Source organism: Hylobates moloch, unplaced genomic scaffold, assembly GCF_009828535.3.
Source record: "Hylobates moloch isolate HMO894 unplaced genomic scaffold, HMol_V3 SCAFFOLD_2, whole genome shotgun sequence".
NCBI classification, from domain to species: domain Eukaryota; kingdom Metazoa; phylum Chordata; class Mammalia; order Primates; family Hylobatidae; genus Hylobates; species Hylobates moloch.
The window spans coordinates 104,275,749-104,296,611 of record NW_026652277.1 but is presented as its reverse complement, the minus strand read 5'-3'; positions in this window follow the sequence as shown (position 1 = coordinate 104,296,611).

The following is a 20,863-nucleotide window of genomic DNA, read 5'->3' as shown; positions in this document are numbered from 1 at the left end:
CTGGGATTACAGGCGTGAGCCACCGCGCCCTGCCATCTGAGGGGTTTTGTTCATGGCTCATCCTGCTACAGTCCATAACATTTAGCACTAATTGAAAAAGTACTTATTAGCACAACAAATATGCAGCAGACATTGTGATGGCCACTCAGGACAACATTGGTGAGCAAAAGTAGAGTGAGGACTGCCTTCCAGAACTCATAGTTTGATGGGAGAAATAGACCTCTTTAAACAATCACACACCACATATGACCATACAATTAATGGTATAACAGAAACATACATAATTAGCATAAAAGAAACATACATGGCCTGTAAGAATGTGACTCAATTTAAATTGCGCCAAGAGGATCAGAAAAGTATTTCCTGAGAAATTGACATATTGGCTGAGATATGGTGGATAAGAACTGAGTAGGTGCAGGTGGGAGTATAGGTAGAGGGAGGAGTATTAAGGCAGAGGAAAGAGCACTTTAAAAGACCTTGGGCAAGAAAGAACATGGTGACTGACAGATTGAAAGATGGCCAGGATGACCACCAGGTTGGGGGCAAACTTAGTGGTTGGAGGAAATTGATGGAATATGACTAGGAGGTGAGAGAAGTACACAGGGACAAGGTGAGGCAAAGCCTTGTATATGTTAAGGATTTTGGTCTTTTAACAACAATGGAGAATGACAGAGATGTGGTCAGATTTGCATTTTGAAAGGATTACTTTGTGTAGCTATATGAGAATTGAAGCTTTCCTTTCTTATTCAAGGTAAGCGTCCTGTCCATCTTCCCAAATTGCCACTATTTCTTTTATTTTCATATAAATAAACATTTAAAAAATTAGGGAAAAACTTCTCCTTGCAATAAAAGCAAACTGTTTTCCTTTATCCTCTTTTTGGTCTTCTATATTAACAGTGTTTTTCCATTTCCTTTTATATCTTCTGCAAAACAAAACTTAGAACTTATTTTGGCTCTCCCGATTTCATCATCCACATCTTATAAAATTCACGTGCCTCCAAAATAATGCCATCTATTTTTTATTTCTTTTTCTATCAGCATATAGTGAAAATCAGACTGATTTCATTTTAGCCAATGGAAGGCCTAAGAAAAATTAGCAAGTAGGTCAAATTTTGTTTGCAACACCCTCATCTTCCCTGATGGCATTTTTTCTCCCATTCATGTTTCTCTGCCTCTTGCACTCCAAATCTGAACACCACCTTAGATTTGAATCTTTCCTATTCTCTCATCAGCTCACATGCCCCGGGTAAGACCTAGACTTATATTTGCACTGAATCACAAGAGGACACTGATGTCAGGATAACACACCACAAAGCTTATATACCCTGTGCTTCAAAATGACAGGACAAATATTTGGCAAAGTTGATAATTTTTTTGGAAAAAGTTATAAACAAATGGGCAGGGTCCTAGAGAAAGGGGAGGCAATATCTAAGTTTGGGTCCTGGCTCCTCTGAAGCTATGTGACATGCAACCCCAAGTAAGTCAGTTTCACTCTCCATTACTGTCTCCTCATTTGGTCTTTCTTTTCTCATTTGTAACGTCTGTAATTCTATAACACTGTTTTGTTGGCTGATCTCATCTCTTCCTGAAGAGCTTTCACCCATAAGAATTACCTAAATTAAGTGGTTAATGAATTTGTAACATCAGGGTTACTAGTGAAAACACAGAGTTGGGATGAAGATACTTGGAAAAGATCCTAGTAAACCAACGTAGAGAACATCTATTTTGCAATAAAAGCAGGGAAAGGATGGAGTTTTACATCTAAAGCCATTATTTAGTGTCTAGGTTAATGTTAGTTTAAAATAAGCCATCCTCATTATCCCCTCAAGATCACATATTGTAAGACTGTATTTTTACCATGTCTTATATCTGCTATTTTATTTTTATTCTTTGGCTTCAATGATGCCCTTCACCAGCATGTGTGAAGACACAAATACTCCCATTTGGGAACATGCAGTGCTACATCCTCCTTAGTAGTGTTTTCTGTAAAAATAGTTTCTCTTGATAAACATTATGGATAAAAATGTAAAAACCTAACAGCCGGTATCATCTTTAGCAAACTGAACATAACAACCTTTCTGTGATAAAAGACAAATGTAAATTTTAAGAGCCGGGGGAGGTTTGTGTGGGTATAGTTCAAGATCAGCTTCCACTGAAGGCCAGGGACCTCCAGAGGGTAAACATTGATTAAAGGTCCCTCATGAGAAGAAGTATAACTAATTTAGAGTTTTTCTAGCCCTGTTCTCTGCTTGCAACATAGAGAGGAAATTCTTCCTTGCCGCAAGTAATTAAAATGTTTAACAGATAACTATAGACAGGGCAAAAATCAAGAGAGGTTTCTCACAGGTATCCAGGAATATAATCACAGGCATGGCATAATTTATCTTTTAAAAAATTAATTATTTCTTAATTGACAAGTTAAAATTTTGTATATTTATTGTGTACAACATGTTTTAAAATATATATACATTGTGGAGTAGCTAAATCAAGGTAATTAACACATGAATTACCTGACATACTTATCATTTTTGATGGTGCAAAAACATCCTTCACAATTTTCAAAAAGACAATACATTATTATTAACTATAGTCACCATGTTGTACAATACATCTCTTTAAGTTATTCCCCCTATCTTACTGGAATTTGTATCCTTAGACCAGTATCTGCCCATTCACCTAGCCCCTCCAGGCCCTTGTAACCACCATTCTTCTCTCTGCTTCTATGAGTTCAACTTTTAGATTCACATATAAGTGAGATCATACAGTATTTGTCTTTCTGTGCCTGTCTTATTTCACTTAACATAATATCCTCCAGATTCATCCATGTTGTAGCAAATGATAGAATTTCCTTCTTTAAAGTCTGAATAATATTCCATTGTGAGTATATATACCACATTTTCTCTATCCATCTTTTCATTGATGAGCTCTTAGGTTTATTACATATCTTGGCTATTGTGAATACTGCTGCAATAAACATGGGTGTACAGATGTCTTTTTGACATATGATTTCATTTCCTTTGGATATATACTCAGTATTTCTATTTTTAGTTTTTTGAGAAACCTCTATACCATTTTCCATAATGGCTGTACTAATATACATTTCCTCCAACAGCACCAACAGCATATAAACGTTCCCCTTTCTTCACATCCTTACCAGCACTTATCTTTCATCTTTTTTATAATAGCCATTCTAATAGGTGTGAGGTGTTATCTCACTGTGGTTTTTATTTTCATTTCCCTGATGATTGGTGGTGCTCAGCATTTCTTCATATATCTGTTGGCCATTTGTATGTCCTCTTTTGAGAAATGCCTATTCAGGTCCTTTGCCCATTTTTAAATTGAGTCATTTGTTTTCTTGCTATTTAATTGTTTGAGTTCCTTATATATTTTGGATATTAACCACTTACCAGATGTAGGTTTGCAAATATTTTCTCCCATTCCGCAAGTTGTCTCAGTTTAACTCACCGATTATTTCCTTTGCCATGCAAAATCCTTTTAGTTTGATGTAATTCCATTTGCCTGTTTTTGCTTTTATTGCCTATGCTTTTGGGGTCATACCCAGAAAAATTATTGCCCAGACCAATTCACAGAGCTTTCCCCTCATGTTATCTTCTAGTAGTTTTACAGTTTCTGGTCTAATGTTTTAAGTCTTTAATTCATTTTGAGTTGATGTTTGCATTGGCTAGTTCACCTTTTTAATATATTTTTATTATTATTATCATTTTTGACTTGGAGTCCGGCTCTGTCACCCAGGCAAGAGTGCAGTGGAGCAATCTCAGCTCACTGCAACCTCTGCCTGCCAGGTTCAAGTGATTCTCCTGCCTCAGCCTCCTGAGTACCTGGAATTACAGGTGCCTGCCACCACACCCAGCTAATTTTTTGTATTTTTTAGTAGAGATGGGGTTTCACCATGTTGGCCAGGCTGGTCACAGTCTCCTGACCTCAAGTAATCCACCCACCTTGGCCTCCCAGAGTGCTGGGATTACAGGCGTGAGCCACCACGCCCAACCTGGTTCATCTGTTTTTTTACAGAGCCATGCTCTGGTTGTAGGCCCATTCATGAATTGACAGGCTGGGCCAATTACCACACTTGGTTTAATTATCTAGAACTAGAGGAGGACTCATATGTCACATAATTCAAAACAAACAGTAGCCTAATGGACTAGGAGAGGCTGTTCTCCTTAGAATGACAGTGAACATGATTGATATCATGTCTAATACAGAGATATTTTTGAGATGGGAAACAGGTTCTACTTACCTGCCTCTTGAAATTAGAAGAAAACAAAGGCTATAATTAGTAGCTGCTAAAAAGGATAAAGTTGGGAAAAGGAAATGCAAAAGAAGGCTCAATGAAGAGACGATTGTAGAAATAGTCATTCGGTGGAAAGAGGTAAGGAAAGAAGTGAAGAGAAGGAGGTAGGATTAGAATAGCAGGTCTCAGAAGGAGGTGGGAGGTAGGAGTCAAGGTTACAGAGGAGTTAAGGCAGAGGGAAGGAAGAGTGTGAGTTTTCCAGCAAAGGCTGAGCAATCTTAGGGGTAAGTGTCACACATCCCTGCTGCTCACTAGAACTGGGCTAATCACAGTAGTTATAACCAGTACGATTGCCTTTTAAAATTCAAATTTAAGTCTTACAATACTAGTCATACACTGCTAGCAGGAGTTAATATGGCAAAGCACTTTGCAAAACAGTTTGGCCTGACCTGGTAAAGTTGAAGATGCACATATCTATGGCCCAGCAATTCCACTTCTACATAAATAAACCGGAGAAACATGGGCATATATGCACTAGGATACATTTTTCAAGAATGTTTATAGGAATATTGCTCCTAAATGCCAAAAGCTAAAAATTTCCTAAATGTCCATCAATAATAGAATGGAGAAAATCTGGGTATAACCACACAATGATTATAATAAAAATGAATGAACTTCAGCCATGTATAAAAACATGCATGAATCTTACAAACATAATGTTAGTAAAAGGATCCAGAGACAAGAGAATATATATGTGTAACTCCATTTGTGTAAGTTCCAAAATTAGTTAAACCAAGCTATCTTGTTTAGAGACATACACTTAAATGGTACCAAGAAGTAAAGGATATTTTATCCTGAAATAAAATTGTCTGCTTGTGCTAGAATGAGAAAGAAGATAGTAACAAGAGTATACAGTAAGTTTAGAAGGTCTATGGGGAGGTAATACTTTCTTTTCCTTCATTTATACTAATTCTAAAGAATGGGTTTGAAAGAAATAATGAAAGGTTTTAAAATGTTGACAAATTGACTCAGTCTTGATAGATAAAAATTGTGAATTTTTTTAACAGAAAAGGATATGTGGGGAACATAGAAAAAGTGGAATTCAGTTTTTATTATGTTAAAGTAAGAAATTAATTTTTAAGCATACAGGATGTTCTTAATAAGAAGTAGTATAAGTCATTCTGGTAATATATGCATCTGCCCCTGTAAAAATTCATCTTACCACCAAAATTGTTTTCAGATGAATAAAAGACAATCATGGATATTTAAAAAGGCTGTCAAAATAATTGTCAGGCCTCTGAGCCCAAGCTAAGCCATCATATCCCCTGTGACCTGCACGTACACATCCAGATGGTCGGTTCCTGCCTTAACTGATGACATTCCACTACAAAAGAAGTGAAAATGGCCTGTTCCTGCCTTAACTGATGACATTATCTTGTGAAATTCCTTCTCCTGGTTCATCCTGGCTCAAAAGCTCCCCTACTGAGCACCTTGTGAACCCCCACTCCTGCCTACCAGAGAACAACCCTCCTTTGACTCTAGTTTTCCTTTACCTACCCAAATCTTATAAAACGGCCCCACCCCTATCTCCCTTCACTGACTCTCTTTTCTGACTCAGCCCGCCTGCACCTAGGTGAAATATACAGCCTTGTTGCTCTCACAAAGCCTGTTTGGTGGTCTCTTCATGTGGACGCGAGTGAAATTTGGTGCTGTGTCTCAGATTGGGGGACCTCCCGTAGAAGATCAATCCCCTGTCCTCCTGCTCTTTGTTCTGTGAGAAAGATCCACCTACAACCTCTGGTCCTGAGACCAACCAGCTGGAGGAACATCTCACCAATTTTAAATCCGGTAAGCAGCCTCTTTTTACTCTCTTCTCCAACCTCTCTCACTATTCCTCAACCTCTTTATCCTTTCAATCTTGGTGCCACACTTCAATCTCTCCCTTCTCTTAATTTCAGTTCCTTTCCTCTTCTGGTAGAGATGAAGGAGATGCTTTTTATCTGTGGACCCAAAACTCTGGCGCTAGTCATGGACTCAGGAAGACAGTCTTCCCTTGGTGTTTAATCATGCGGGGATGCCTGCCTGATTATTCACCCACGTTTCAGAGCTGTCTGACCACGCAGGGATGCCTGCCTTGGTCCTTCACCCTTAGTGGCAAGTACCACTTTTCTGGAGGGCAACAACCCCCCAACCCCTTCTCTCTGTGTCTCTACCCCTTCTCTGCTTTTCTGGGGGGGCAAGAACCCCCCCCAGCCCCTTCTCCTTTACCCTTGGTGGCAAGTACCACTTTTCTAGGGGGTAAGAACCCCATGACCCCTTCTCTCCATGTCTCTACCCCTTCTCCACTTTTCTGGGGTGCAAGAACCCCTTCTCTCCATGTCTCCACTCTCTCTTTTCTATGGGCTTGCCTCCTTCACTATGGTCAAGCTTCCGCCCTCCATTCCCCCTTCTTCTCCCTTAGCCTATGTTCTTAAAAACCTAAAACCTCTTCAACTCACACCTGACCTAAAAACTAAATGCCTTATTTTCTTCTGCAATACCGCTTGACCCCAATACAAACTTGACAGTGATTCCAAATAGCCAGAAAATGGCACTTTCAATTTTTCCATCCTACAAGATCTACATAATTCTTGTCATAAAATGGGCAAATGGTCAGAGGTGCCTGACGTCCAGGCATTCTTTTACACATTGGTCCCTCCCTAGTCTGTTCCCAATGCAACTTGTCCAAAATCTTCCTTCTTTCCCTCCCGCCTGTCCCCTCAGTCCCAACCCCAAGCATTCCTGAGTCTTTCTAATCTTCCTTTTCTACAGACCCATCTGACATCTCCCCTCCTCACCAGGCTGAGCTGGGTCCCAATTCTTCCTCAGCCTCCACTCCTCCACCCTATAATCCTTTTATCACCTCCCCTCCTCACACCCAGTCTGGCTTACAGTTTCATTCTGTGACTAGCCCTCTCCTACCTGCCCAGAAATTTCCTCTTAAAAAGGTGGCTGGAGCTAAAGGCATAGTCAAGGTTAATGCTCCTTTTCCTTTATTCCAAATCAGAGAGCGTTTAGGCTCTTTTCATCAAATATAAAAACCCAGCCCAGTTCATGGCTCATTTGGCAGCAACCCTGAGATGCTTTATAGCCTTAGACCCTAAAAGGTCAAAAGGCCATCTTATTCTCAATATACATTTTATTACTCAATCTGATCCTGACATTAAATAAAACTCCAAAAATTAAATTCTGGCGCTCAAACCCCACAACAGGACTTAATTAACCTCATCTTCAAGGTGTACAATAATAGAAAAAAGTTGCAATTCCTTGCCTCCACTGTGAGACAAACCCCTGCCACATCTCCAGCACACAAGAACTTCCAAATGCCTGAACCACAGTGGCCAGGCGTTCCTCCAGAACTGCCTCCCCCAGGAGCTTGCTACAAGTGCCAGAAATCTGGCTACCAGGCCAAGGAATGCCTGCAGCCCAGGATTCCTCCTAAGATGTGTCCCATCTGTGCGGGACCTCACTGGAAATTGGACTGTCCAACTCGCCTGGCAGCCACTACCAGAGCCCCTGGAACTCTGGCCCAAGGCTCTCTGACTGACTCCTTCCCAGATATTCTAGGCTTAGCAGCTAAAGACTGACACGGCCCGATCGCCTCAGAAGCCTAAGGGATCATCACAGACACTCTGGGTAACTCTCACAGTGGAGGGTAAGTCCGTCCACTCTTAATCAATATGGAGGCTACCCACTCCACATTACCTTCTCTTCAAGGGCCTGTTTCCCTTGCCTCCATAATTGTTGTGGGTACTGACGGCCAGTCTTCTAAACCTCTTAAAACTCCCCAACTCTGGTGCCAACTCAGACAATACTCTTTTAAGCACTCCTTTTTAGTTATCCCCACCTGCCCAGTTCCTTTATTAGGCCAAGACACTTTAACTAAATTATCTGCTTCCCCGACTATTCCTGGGCTACACCCACACCTCATTTCCACCTTTCCCCAGTTCAAAGCCTCCTTCACATCATCCTCTTGTATCTCCCCACCTTAACCCACAAGTATAGGACACCTCTACTCCCTCTTTAGCAACCAGTCATGTACCCCTTAGCATCCCATCAAAACCTAATCACCCCTACCCTGCTCAATGCCAATATCTCACCCCACAGCATGCTTTAAAAGGATTAAAGTCTGTTATCACTCGTCTGCTACAGCATAGCCTTTTAAAGCCTATAAACTCCCCTTACAATTCCCCCATTTTATCTGTCCTAAAACCAGACAAGGCTTACAGGTTAATTCAGGATCTGTGCCTTATCAACCAAATTGTTTTGCCTATCCACCCTGTGGTGTCAAACCCATATACTCTCCTATCCTCAATACCTCCCTCCACAACCCATTATTCAGTTCTGGATCTCAAACATGCTTTCTTTACTATTCCTTTGCACCCTTCATCCCAGCCTCTGTTCGCTTTCACTTGGACTGACCCTGACACCCATCAGGCTCAGCAAATTAGCTGGGCTGTACTGCCGCAAAGCTTCACAGACAGCCCCCATTACTTCAGTCAAGCCCAAATTTCTTCCTCATCTGTTACCTATCTCGGCATAATTTACATAAAAAAACACACATTCTCTCCCTGCTGATCATGTCTGACTGATCTCTCAGACCCCAGCACCTTCTACAAAACAACTCCTTTCCTTCCTAGGCATGGTTAGAAACTTTCAACATTAGATACCTGTTTTTGCCATCCTAACAAAACCATTATATAAACTTACAAAAGGAAACCTAGCTGACCCCATAGATCCTAAATCCTTTCCCCACTCCTCTTTCCATTCTTTGAAGACAGCTTTAGAGACTGCCTCCACCCTAGCTCTCCCTGACTCATCCCAACCCTTTTCATTACCCACAGCTGAAGTGCAGGCTGTGCAGTCAGAATTCTTACACAAGAACCAGGACCATGCCCTGTAGCCTTTTTATCCAAACAACTTGACCTTACTGTTTTGCCTAGCCCTCAAGTCTGTGTGCAGTGGCTGCCACTGCCCTAATACTTTTAGAGGCCCTTAAAATCACAAACTATGCTCAACTCACTCTCTACAGTTCTCATAACTTGCAAAATCTATTTTCTTCCTCACACCTGACACATATACTTTCTGCTCCCCAGCTCCTTCAGCTGTACTCACTCTTTGTTGAGTCTCCCACAATTACCATTGTTTCTGGCCCGGACTTCAATCCGGCCTCCCACATTATTCCTGATACCACACCTGACCCCCATGACTGTATCTCTCTGATCCACCTGACATTCACCCCATTTCCCCATATTTCCTTCTTACCTGTTCCTTACCCTGATCACACTTGGTTTATTGATGGCAGTTCCACCAGGCCTAATCGCCACACACCAGCAAAGGCAGGCGATTTTATAGTACAAGCCACTAGCCTGCCTCTTAGAACCTCTCATTTCCTTTCCATCGTGGAAATCTATCCTCAAGGAAATAACTTCTTAGTGTTCCATCTGCTATTCTACTACTCCTCAGGGATTATTCAGGCCCCCTCCCTTCCCTACACATCAAGCTCAGGGATTTTCCCCCACCCAGCACTGGCAAATTGACTTTACTCAACATGCCCTGAGTCAGGAAACTAAAATACCTCTTGGTCTGGGTAGACCCTTTCACTGGATAGGTAGAGGCCTTTCCCACAGGGTCTAAGAAGGCCACCATGATCATTTCTTCCCTTCTGTCAGACATAATTCCTTGGTTTGGCCTTCCCACCTCTATACAGTCCTATAACGGACTGGCCTTTATTAGTCAAATCACCCAAGCAGTTTCTCAGGCTCTTAGTATTCAGTGAACTAATAGTCTTTTAAAAACACACCTCACCAAGCTCGGCCACCAACTTAAAAAGTACTGGACAATACTTTTACCACTTGCCCTTCTCAGAATTCAGGCCTGTCCTCAGAATTCTACAAGGTACAGCCCATTTAAGCTCCTGTATAGACGCTCCTTTTTATTAGACCCCAGTTTCATTCCAGACATCAGACCAACTTAGACTGCAAACCCAAAAAACTTGTCATCCCTACTATTTTCTGTCTAGTCATACTCCTATTCACCATTCTCAACTACTCATAAATGCCCTGCTCTTGTTTACGCTGCCGGTTTACACTGTTTCTCCAAGCCATCACAGCTGATATCTCCTGGTGCTATCCCCAAACCACCACTCTTAACTCTTAAAGTAAATAAATAATCTTTGCTGGCAAGGCTATGCTGAACCTCCTTAGGCACTCTCTAATTAGATGTCCTAGGTCGTCCCAATTCTTAGTCCTTTAATACCAGTTTTTCTCTTTGTCTTATTCCGTTTAGTTTTTCAATTCATACAAAACCATATCCAGGCCATCACCAATAATTCTACATGACAAATGTTTCTTCTAACAACCTCACAATATCATCCCTTACCACAAAATCTTCCTTCAGCTTAATCTCTCCCACTCTAGGTTTCCACGCCGCCCCTAATCCTGCTCAAAGCAGCCCTAAGAAACATTGTCCATTATCTCTCCATACCACCCCCCAAAATTTTCGCCGTCCCACCACTTTACCACTATTTCATTTTATTTTTCTTATTAATATAACAAGACAGGAATGTCAGGCCTGTCTGAGCCCAAGCTAAGCCATCATATCCCCTGTGACCTGCACGTACACATCCAGATGGCCAGTTCCTGCCTTAACTGATGACATTCCACCACAAAAGAAGTGAAAATGACCTGTTTCTGCCTTAACTGATGACATTATATTGTGAAATTCCTTCTCCTGGCTCAAAAGCTCCCCTACTGAGCACCTTGTGACCCCCACTCCTGCCTGCCAGAGAACAACCCCCCTCCTTTGACTGTAATTGTCCTTTATCTACCCAAATATTTTAAAACAGCCCCAACCCTATCTCCCTTCACTGACTCTCTTTTCGGACTCAGCCCGCCTGCACCAGGTGAAACAAACAGCCTTGTTGCTCACACAAAGCCTGTTTGGTGGTCTCTTCATACGGACGCCAGTGAAAATAATAATGGCACATTAAAGTATTATTTTTTAAATGACTTTTTTTCTCTAGGTTTAAAATACCCTTGTCAGTTGGTGACAATCAGAACCTGCACTCATAGCACATTCTTGGGGGATAAATTAGAAAACCCCAGAAACTTACAGTGCCCTCACTCTCTATAATACATTTTATTTTCAGGATAGTTAGTGACTGAATCCCTAGAAATAATAACTATGTATTATATCTCAGTAGAGGATCTCACTGTCCTGCATTCTGATACTGATGGCTATTGCAGTAACTTAACAATAAGCCATTCTGCCTTATTGATAACAGGGCATCTTGCCTTTCGTTCACACTTGCCTCAAGTCCCCAGCTTCAAGTCTGATGGCAGAAACTGAGTTTTCTGAAAGAAACATCAAAAGCAGCTCAGTAAAAGACTTTTGGGTACTTCTGGCGATTGATCCAAAAGGGTATGGATTCAAAGGTGCAGGCATCCCAGTATAACCTGGCATTGTTACCACGAGTAAAAGCCTCTCAGACAGAATTTCCAGAACACTTTTATTCTAGAAGTAGAAGTCTTTGTGAACATGAGCTGCTCAGTTCCAGGCCAGCAAAACAAGATTAGTTACCTACAACTACATTAAACTCATGTAATTGTTGTTAACATTCCATCTTTTTTTATTAGACATATTGTATAAGAAAATCTCTCCCTTCTTTTTTTCTTTTTCATTTATCACTAACCTTACTTTAACAGGCTAGACGTGTACAAACTGGAATAATATGCTTTTAAAATGCTATCTTCTTCCCACTGACTCCTCAAAATTTAGGAAAAAAAATAAAGATGTATAATATATATTCTCAAGCCAATAAGTCGTCAGGTAAAAGTATTATATAAAGAATAATATATGATAATTCCCCTTGTATACAACATTATTCAGAATAATGGTTAAATATTTGTAAAGTGCCTTTACTGAATTCCTTTACTTTTCACAACCACACAGTTATTTGTAGAGGTACAAAAATTTAGGTAAATTCAAAATTGCAACATGACCTTGCCAGAAATATCATGTTTAAAGACAAATCCCATTTGATTAGGTTTGAAACTCAACTATTAAAGAACAAATAATAAACTTTTTATGTGGTAATGGTACATACAATTTCCTTCAAAGAACCCAGCTGGCAACCTGCTACTTTGCTTACAATCTTAGTTTTACAGGTGACAACAGTGTCATTTCCTGACACAGGGATACTGACAAAGTTGAGGATACCACTACAGTTTTAAGAGGTGCACACAGAATCTGGATAGAAGAGAATTGGAGATCGGGGCTCCCAGATTTGAAGTAAGTGAATTGAGTTGATGAGAACCATGCAAATTTGTCTGCCACATGAAAGTAATAAAAAGGATGACCCTAGGGGCTTTACCAAACTCCCAGACAGGGGTTAACTCTCCAGCTTTGGTACCATATGGCTCTAGTTTTGTAAAGCATACAATAAGAAGTTCCTTGTATATTAATACCTCTGTTGCAACTATGTAAATGGAATTGGCCAAATAAAACATCAAATTAATAATATTGAATCCAAACAAAACAAGACAAAAAACAAAGTATTTGCTCGAATCCATATTCTAAGGGTGGAATATGACTAAAAGGAGGGCCTGTGAGAGAAAAACTGACATGAAGACATGAACCTTACTTTTATTATTAGTAAAATAATGTGCACATCATGTCCCAAGTCAAGGAGAAGAAAATATTTTGAATCCTGAAATTCCCACTCTGCCCTCCCCTGCAAAAATAAAATCAAACAAAATTCCAACAGGATCACTCTGTCTAGTGAGCCATTTTCTGTAAATGACTAACTCCTTGATAGAATGATACCTCTGACTTAAAATACTGATACAGGTTCCTATAAGAAAATAGCTGTTTTCTACCAGGAAGAGACTATAAACTTAGAAACTAGTAATTTGGGGTCTTTTCTTTAAACTATCTGATGTTTTTTTTTAATTTGGTGAACAAAGTTTGCAACTAAAAATCCTCTCTCTTTGTAACTCTCCCATGCCTGTGTCTTCTTAATACAGTTATTATCCTGTAAAGAAAACCAAATAACTAATTACGGTAAAAGTCAGGATGACTTTTCGTGAGAGAGTGAATTTTGCTTAGGAGGGAGGAATCACTGGAGATGTGGCTTAGTGAAAGAAAGGTAAAATAATACATATTTTCACCTTAGAGAACTTGCAGGATCCTGGCCTGTGATGAGGGTCTAAACTCTGGGCTCTTTGCCTGACAAGAATATCAGGACTGTAATGATGAAGGAAACAAGTCGATGTGGAAAAATGTTGATTCCTAAACACGGACCATCTGCTGGCCAAATGGCAAGATATACTTTGTTCTGTGGCTGGGAACTGTTTGTAAAAAAGGTCATATAGTAAACAGATGCTATAAGTCTCTTTTTAAGAAACTAAAATTCAGGGGCAAAATTAGCCGGAATCAACTTTAAAAATAAGTCTTTAAAAAGCTGACATAAAACTCTAGGACCAGTAGCTAACAAAAATGTGATTAGAACAGCTCTCTGGGACATTCCACCAAAATACCCTCACCCTGGAAGAGAGGTCTAACTCATTTTTGGCAATTGCTAAGGTGGGTGAAACAGGCCTCAACAGCAAGAGAAATTTTCTGTTTCTCTCTCTGCCCCTCCTCCTTTCTCTCTCTCTCTCTATAGAGTATTATTTTAAAAATGGAGCATTAGGAGATATACCTAATGCTAAATGACGAGTTAATGAGTGCAGGAAATCAACATGGCACATGGATACATATGTAACAAACCTGCACATTGTGCACATGTAGCCTAAAACCTAAAGTATAATAACAAAAAAATAAAAAAAAGAGACATAGGAAAATAAAAAAGAAATAAAAAGAAAATAAAAATTGAAAAGAAAAAACGGATGTCATTTTTGTCTTATTCATAACTTATCTATGTTTGTTTTACTATAAATGATGTCTTAAATTACTTGCCATCAAGTTGGGGTTATGTTCTAAGAAGATTGAGAAAGTGTTTTGTTTTTTGAGACAGAGTCTTGCTCTATTGCTCAGGCTGGAGTGCAGTGGTGTGATCACAGCACACTGCAACCTCCACCTCTGGGGTTCAAGCAATTCTCCTGCCTCAGCCTCCCAAGTAGCTGGGGCCACAGGTGCACACCACCACTAATTTTTGTAGTTCTAGTAGAGACGGGGTTTCACCATGTTGGCCAGGCTGGTCCTGAACTTCTGGACTCAAGTGACCTGCCCACCTGGGCCTCCCAAAGTGCTGAGATTACAGGCATGAGCCACCCTGCTCAGCCCAGAATGCTCCATTTTTAAGCAGTGGCCCCCTTGATTCTGAAAAGTCTGGGGTTGGAGAAGACCTGGAACATCCATTTCCTTTCTCACTAAATATGGGTTCTGCTTTAAACCTCAGAGAGATAGGATTTTTGTCATAAAATTCTACTAAAACCCTCTTGTTTTAAATGAAAGAAAAATGGAGTTACAAGATTACAACATTAATTTGGCCACAAACCAAAACTATATTTCAGCTTTCCTAATTCTTACATCAAATTATGTTCTATTCCATTATTAGACAAGCCCTGATAATTTTCTTGCATGTAGCCTGCTTCTCTGCTCATCAGTTGTGCCCAGCTCCTAGCATAGAACCTAGCTCCTAGCACATAGTAGGTACTCAATAAATATTTGCTGAAAGAATAAATATTCAAATTCATATTTTTATGTGTGCAGTTGCTGAGTCATAAGAGTGTGTATTTTATGTTTTTATAGATGTTGCCAAAGATTGCTTTAAACTGATTCTGCAACTTGATCCTCCCACAAAAAACATGTGAAGGTGTCTGGGCAGCTACACTCTCACCAGCAATGACTTTCTTCATGCTTTAAATTTTTACCATTGAAATATTAAAAACTTCTATTTCTATGTTTTGATATTCTTGTTGTTCAATTATGTGAGAGGATGAGATTTTTCATCTGCTTTTGGGCCCTGTATTTCTTTTCCTGTGAATTACCTATTCATATCCCTGTCCCTTTTATTATTGATTTGTTAATTTTTTAATCCTAATTTAAAGTTTTTTTGTTAGTTAAGGAAATCAGCTTTTTTTTCTGTCAAATGAGTTGCAAATGTTCCTCTCTATAGTTTTGACTACTTTTACTATAACTTCTTTTGATTCAGAAGTTAAAATTTCTACAAGTTTATCAGTCCTTCTTTTGTAATTTATGGTTTTATATAATATTTAAAAGGCTTTTCCCTTGCAAGATTTCTTTTATATCAACAATATTTTTCTAGTGCTTTTGTTATTTAAGTTGATATATTGATTCTCCAGAAATATATTTTGATGGCAGAGGTAGGGATCTAGCTAACCAAATATTTGGGAACTGTTCAATCATTTAAAAAGCACAGAAACTTCAGAAATAGCTATGATTGGGTCAGTGGTGACAACAAGTGGTGTCCAATCCAGCTTTGCCTTGGAGAATTTATGTTTGGTATTCATCAATTCAGATAATAACATAAGGAACACCACTTCTTTCCTCCCAATTCCTGACTGTTGTATCTCTTCACAAGTCAATTGCCAAGCTATGTGTTTTCATTATATACTCATGCTCTTAGACTTTAAACCAGGAAATGTGGGTTCTCATCCAAACTCTGCCTGGTCTTGTGATTTTAAGAACATCTCTTTACTTCTCTAGATTTGTTTCTTTTTCTACACAATGATGATATTAGATGATGACCTCCAAGATCTGTCCAGAAATAAAATCCTACAATCCTATAATGTCTCCCAATTCTGACTTCCCACACAACTTCACATCTGCCAATACTATGATCCACAATTGGATAGCCTGTTGGCATCCAACAAGTATTCAATTTATACTCGTCCCCTGTATTCCTCACCTCATAGAGCTTTTGCCTTGATGTTCCCTCTGCCTAGAATGCTTTTCTTACAACTATCTGCACATTTCTTAGCCTTTCTTTCTTCAGATCTGTGATCAAATGCAACTCTGGCAGAGAAACCCTCTCTTACTACCTTAATAAAATGGCATATTTGATTCCCTGTCATTCTTTTCACTTTCTCCTCCTTAAACTTTTGGAATAGAACTTTTAATACCTGACATATTTTTTACATATATGTCATTGTATCCCAAAATAGTGTGTGTGTAAAACAGTTTTGCTGCCACAAAAAAACCCCCAATATTCCAGTAGCTTGTGGCAACAAACATTTCTTTCTTATTTCATGTGAAGACTGTGGGTAGGCTGCAGCTTTTCTTGGTTCTACTGTGTACGGCTAGGCTCAGCTAGGCTTGCTTCCATTTCAGGACTGAAGAAGAAAAAACATTCCTTCTCTAGAAGAAACTGTTCATACAGGAAAGGGGAGGAATACAAGAGTGACAGAGCCAAACCAGGAAATCTCATTTAAGAATTATGATCAGTTGTGACAGTCACATCTTCTCAAGTTCCATTGGCTAAAGCATGTCATGTACTCAAGTGCAAAATCAAAGAGTCAAATAGAATATACAGATGCTCCTTGACTTACAATGGATTTATGTCTTGATAAATCCATTGCAAGTTGAAAATATTTTAAGTCAAAAGTGCATTTAATACACCTAATCTACCAAACATCATAGCTGAACCTAGCTTACCCTCAAACATGATCAGAACATTTTTATATTAGCCTATATTTGGGCAAAATCATCTAACTCAAAGTCTATTTTATAGTAAACTGTTAAATATCACATGTAATTTAGTGAGTACTGTACTGAAAGTGAAAAACAGAATGGCTGTAGGGCTACTTGAAGTATGTTTCTACTGAATGTGCATCACTTTCACACCATCATAAATTCAAATCATCGTTAAGTCAAAGACTGTATAATTCTTTAAGGGGAGTCAAATGACGGTAACTAGGGTTCTAATTAGGTGAAATAATCCTATTGTTAGAAATAATAATCCAATCTATCAAGAAATATAAACTGTATCACTTAGTTCTTCTGCAGTATCCCTAAGATCTAAAATAGTAGGCATTTAGTAGAAACTATTTGAATGAATGAAAAAATAATGATGCTCATCCTTTGCAACTCCAATGTTACTGCTATAACTAACCTTCATTTGGCATCTGCCCTCACAACTATGGCTTTGTTGTGACATTAAGAGATGAGATGGATTGAATAATCTTTTAAGGTTCCTGGAATAATGAAAAACATTTTCCACTTAGTAATAAAATGCTTGTATTTTCTTAGGCCTTTTAAACAATGTATTTTTCTCACAAATTTTAGAAGTATTGATATGCTACTAATGTAAATTTGGGATGTGGCAGCAACTTAGGCCTGCAGCATACTTGCCACTGCTAACTCCATTGGCACCCTCCACCACCCCTCCCACTCGGCACTGCTAACTCCATTGCCTCCCTCCCACACGCCTCCCATTTGGCACTGTCCACTCATGGCACAGGGAAAAACAGACATGAGTGAGACTGGGAAGACAAAACCTTACATTTCTCTCCCTTGGTGAGGTAAAACAGCTTTTGGGATAAGTTATCTCATGGAGGGAATTCACACCAAAATATGTGGGATATCTTAATAATTCTGTTGCCTTTTTACCTGAGTCGCTAAGGCTGAATATCATTAGTGGCTAGGAGCTTGTGTTCTGGAGCAAAACAGACTAGGTTTAAACTCCTGGTGCCATTTTTAGCTGTTTGACTTTGGGTTTGTTACTTAACTTTTCTAAACCTCAGCTTGAAATTTTGTGAATTTACTTGAAGAGTGGTACCTGCTTCACGGGTTGTCATAAGAATTTAAAAGGTGATGTTTCGAAGTGTTTAGTGCAATGGTGGCACAGAGTAAACACCTGATAAATAGCATATGTTGTTTTCCAAAGTACTTGAATACGTACTGACTCATTATAGTCATAACATTACCCCTCTCTTAGACACGAGGAGGAAAAGAGAAGTAAAAGAATTTGCTCAAAACTGCACATTCAGGGCTGAAACTCATTTCCTATTATTCCTCTGTTATCTGGATATAAAAGCTAGAACAGATGGAATCATATTAAACTGTTTATCAAGTTCCTATTTATTAATATATATTGTGAGGCTTCCATCCTCCCTCCAACCTCTGGAGCCATTTCTCAGAGTAGATCCACTGGACACTGGTTTCTCAGGTTCTTAATCATTGTTCCAGGAGAAAGAATCTGTGATCAAATTAGCTTAAGGCTGGATGTAAAAGATTAAGCAGTTTTTATTTCTCTAGAGCCTTCAGTATGCTAATGTTCATTTTGAATCTCAGAAAAAGTTGCAGAACATAGTTGTATTAGTCAAGGTTCTCCAAAGAAACAGAACCAATAGGATGTATATGGCTATACATGAGGAGATTATGGGAATTGACTTAGGGTTATGGAGGCTGAGAAGTCCCATGATATGCTGCAGTTTGCAAGCTGGAGAACCAGGAAAGTTGGTGCTGTAATTCTGTCTTTCTGAAGGCCAGAGAACTGGAAAAGCCAATGGTGTAATTCTCAGCTCAAGGCTAAAGGCCTAAGAACTGGGGCTGGTTGGGAAGGCCCTATGGTGAAAGTCCTAGAGTCCGAAGGCTCACGAAGCAGGATTTCTGATGTCTGAGAGCAGTAGAAGATGAATGTTCCAGCTCAAGAAGAAAGAGTGAATTTGCCCTTCCTTCACCTGCTGTTACAGCTGGGTCTTCAATGGATTGGATGGTGCCTGCTCATGCTGGTGAGGGTGGTTCTTTTTCACCCAATCTACTAATTTAAATGCTAATCTCTTCTGGAAACACCCTCACAGAGACACTTAGAAATGTTTTACCAGCTATCTGGGTATTTCTTAACCCAGTCAAATTGACACATAACATTAACCATCATAACAGTATTTCTCATTATTATTTGACCGCATCATGTCTCTGACATCCTCACTCCAAAGAAGAGAACCTTCCACAACATTCCTTTTGCAAGACACTCTAAGGGTAATTTAAAATGGAAACCAACACAAAAGAAATGCATGAAAACATAGAAGGCACACTAATGACTGGATGTATTAAACAAGTGTACCAACTAAATAAACAAATACAAACTCTATCAACTCCATGGAAGTTGATAGAGAACATTTTGTAGAGTGGCAAATTAAGTCATGATGAGATTGAGTAGAGCCAAGGAATACTAACTTCATTTCATGTGGCTTTAACAATAAACAGCAATGTCATCAGATTTCCAATGACACAGGGAGGTGTTTTTTTTTTTTTTTTGTAGGATTATGTTCTTCATATTCTTGGTGATAATGGTTCATATTTTATGTCTGGCAGCTTATCTAATTATTCTTTTTCCTCTCCTTTGAATCCTTTTGGCTCCTGGCATTTTGTTCTTATAATTAAATTAGTTCAACACTCTGATGTTATGAAAACCAGGATCTATTTGGAGCTCTGGATTCAGTGTAACTGATGACTTAATGAAGATTCTCCAAGGACACAGTCACCATCTAATGAATGACGGGTCTCTGTATACATAAAAATAAAGCTGCTACAGATTTGATTCTTTTCCTCATTTCAGTTTCTTTAATATAATATTTAGCAAGATGCCCAAGCCAAAGCATAACATAAAATTTCTCAGTATTTTTTAAGTCTATAAACAGCAAAAGCCTTTTTATTTTTTCAAATTGTATTATCTCACTTGAGTCTATCAACATCTATGAAAGTAGTCAGTAAAGGCATTATTGGCCCCATCTGACATTAAGTCAGAGACAGTTCCACAGTAATGACTTCCTTAGCTCTCTTCTCCCCATGAGTACATGAGTACATTATTGACTTTGTCAATGGATGTTTCTTTCAAAATTTGTTATTTTAAAGTATCACAGTCTCACAAAGCCCTAAAAGACCAATTAATGCCATCCTGAGCCACAGTCTTGTGCCATTTTTCAAATAAGGATATGGAATTTGCATAACATCTGCCAGTGGGATAATTTAAGTGAGTCACAAACAAAAGCTGTTAACTGACTCCCAAATTATACCTCCAGCCCAGAAGCTACCTCAAGCTTCACATTCATTTATCCAAATTCTGCTAGGTATTTCCACTCAGCTATCCCAAAAGTACCCCAAACACATGTCAGATGTTGAACTCTGCAGCTCCCTTCCTACCTTTACCTCTTACAGTCTTGGTTTTAGCACCCCCCCTTGAAGTCTTGACTTTTCCCTCTTCCTTACTCCAATATCAAGTTAATCAGCAATTTATATTGCATTCTCTTCTTCAAGTTTTCTCTAATATCTTCTTACCTATCCCTTTACGTATTAGGTTTAGCCTCAACTGCTACCTACAGGCTAATCTCACTGCTTTCATTCTTGTCCCTTCAAACTTCCCAAACTGATAACTCCCAGAGATGCTTATTTAAAACACAAATCTGATCATATCATTAACCTGTTTGAAAGTCTTCACTAACTCCTCATCCATCCCTAATAGGATAAAGGCCAAGCTCCTGAGCTCGGCTCACAGGACCTTCTGTGTGTGATTTAACTTGACTTTCACTCCTGCTCCTTCTGCCTCCTGCTGAAGGGTCATGGTCCCAGAAACCCTGAAATATTTGTATTTTGGCATAAATGCCA